The sequence below is a fragment of the Penaeus monodon genome, chromosome 37, assembly GCF_015228065.2.
Source record: "Penaeus monodon isolate SGIC_2016 chromosome 37, NSTDA_Pmon_1, whole genome shotgun sequence".
NCBI classification, from domain to species: Eukaryota; Metazoa; Arthropoda; class Malacostraca; order Decapoda; family Penaeidae; genus Penaeus; species Penaeus monodon.
The window spans coordinates 8,773,518-8,776,017 of NC_051422.1; the positions used below are offsets into that span (position 1 = coordinate 8,773,518).

At 36.9% G+C, this 2,500-nt stretch overlaps 1 protein-coding gene across 1 annotated transcript in view; it reads left to right on the forward strand.

Annotated features, from left to right (window-relative positions):
• LOC119596188 (endoplasmic reticulum-Golgi intermediate compartment protein 2-like) overlaps positions 1–2,500 on the forward strand; it is a 23,706-nt gene that overhangs the window by 508 nt on the left and 20,698 nt on the right. The window lies entirely within an intron of this gene.

The window sequence follows — 2,500 nt, forward strand, 5'->3', positions numbered from 1 at the left end:
CAGAATCCCCCTAAACCCCCACATTCTAGGCCCTGATGGCAAGGGAGGCCATGAATTATATCAGGGAAATTGCAGGGTACTCTAACAATAATATAAAAACATATTGAAGATAATATGTCACTATATTACTGAATGTAGGGGGCTGTGCCTCCTGTAACTCCTCCCATAGCTACCACCCACAACCCCTGCACAGGAAAACAAAGAATCCTCCACATATTCACAGCAGGATAGAGTGTTGGAGAGACAAGGCATTGTGCATTCTGTGTGTTGCTAGTGCACAATATCCTGAATTGAATACATGGAGGATTTTTTGTATTCCATTATGGGGATTGAAGGACAATATCGTGACTGAATCTGTATGTATTATTCTTATTTTTCCCTACAATATCCCAGGTACCCTCCATAACTGCTACCGGGCCAAGATTGTTTCTAATGAGGGGGGGGGGTTCTGCAACATGATTTCCATATTTTTGGATAGTAGAGAGTGAGAGGAATCCATCAATACCAAAATTGTCACAATTGTTTATGCAAAGGTATTATGAAGTGACTGCACCTCACTCAGACTATAGTCCCAATTACTCCAGCCACTCTTGAGTATCCACAAACTGTGCCATATGAACCAAAAACCTTCCTGTCCTGTGAGTTTTGCCCCAGACTGTCCACCCTATTGTTCCACCCCGAAGTGCCCACCCAATTACTGTGGCCTTACAATCTGCAAGGCACTTGTCATGATTTATTTTCTTCATTGCTGATGTTAGTCTTAACCTGTATAGACTATTTCATGTATCAGCATGTATGGTTTTTCCCATTCTTTATGATAGTGTTATTAGATTTTCCTGTAAATATATACCAAAGTATTATCGGTTTTACAACTTTCTTAGTATCAACTTGGGAGAGAAATACAATATATGAAAGTTGTCTTATTTTTTGTTGTTCTATCAATTACAGTTAAAATTTACCATGTACCATATGGCTGTGTGAAATAGGGACTGTACCAAAGATAACATGGAAGACTCACAAGGCACTTGAAATTCAATGTAAACAATTATTTTCAACAGTTGTTATAAAAGTTCATTTTGGTAGCTTTAGTGGTACAGAAGCAGAGACAAATAGGCTGACAGTAAAATTTTACACATTAGTCATTTCTATGTGCCTTTATTAATTGAGGTTCTACCAATCTTATCTAACTTTAGGACCAGGGATCATTACCCTTTTAAACAGGCCTAGGTACCCTGTCTGAAAGCAAAGAGATTCAGACCTCTAATAGTCTTTACTCAGACATTGAGAACCTGTATTCCAGGTTTTAGAAGTTGTTAAATATCATTATGCATTTAGAACATGCAGTTACACTCCAATAAGCATGCCATTCCTTTTAGAGTGTAATTGTAATGTAACTAGTTCAGGAGGCTGGGCAGCTGAAGGCTGTTCATAGACCAGTGTTGAGTTTGGTTATTGGCTGTAGCGAGTCATGAGTGTAAAAATGTTGAGAGCCACTGACCTAGGCTAACTTGAGGGGTTGATCAATTGTCTGTGTATTGAGGTAATGATATTGTTACAACACCCATAAACAACACATTGGATACAGACGATATGATCATCATGCCATGAAAAAAAATTGACTGAGGGCCGGGGGGATGGAAATGACTCATCATAAGAGCACAAAGTTCTTGGAGAACGATAAAACTCAGTCGGCTCTTCATTTTTTCTATTGGTAAACGTGGGTGGAATTAACCAAGTGTCCTCCCTGCCGGCTGCAGGGAGGACACTATTTCCATACTCAGGATCCTATTCCTGTTTGCCATAACAGGAAGTGCATATGTGACTGAAAATCAGATGATATTAAAGCATTTTAAAAATAATACAAATGATATAGTGTTACGTATTGTTTATGTTACTGCACTGAATTGTAGATTTCCTATGCAGGCCTCAAAATGATATGTTGCATACATGTTTATGTAGAAGTGAGATGCTAACCTTAAATTGGCTATCTCACATTTAGGTAATAGCTAACTCCTTTTGCAAAGAGGAAGCTGTTAGATGCATGATTGGATTGCCCTAGAAAATAGATTAAGTTTGTGCACAATGCACCTTGTTTTGTCATTTCCAAGTCTAGCAGTCATAGTTGTCAACCTGGTCATTATTGTGTAATTGCAGTTGCAGTCATAGCAACAGTAATGATTATCATGCAGGTATCAAACTGTTTAAATTTTTTTGTGGGAGCAATTTCATGACTAATTTCACAAATTGTCTGATTTATGAAGGATATATATTTTTTCATAGGTAAAGTTTTACAGAAAAATTCTTTGAAATGTCTTTTAAACTATGATAGGAAAACAGAAGTGTCTATTTAAACCATTACAAAACTTGTATTTTACTGGAATTATATCAAATGCAATTGCATCTTTTTCTGTTAGTGAAATTCTTTGTTGCAGAACATAGGAATAACTTATAATCATGTTCAGCAAATATTGAAGTTAAATATGGTCATTCTGTTATCATC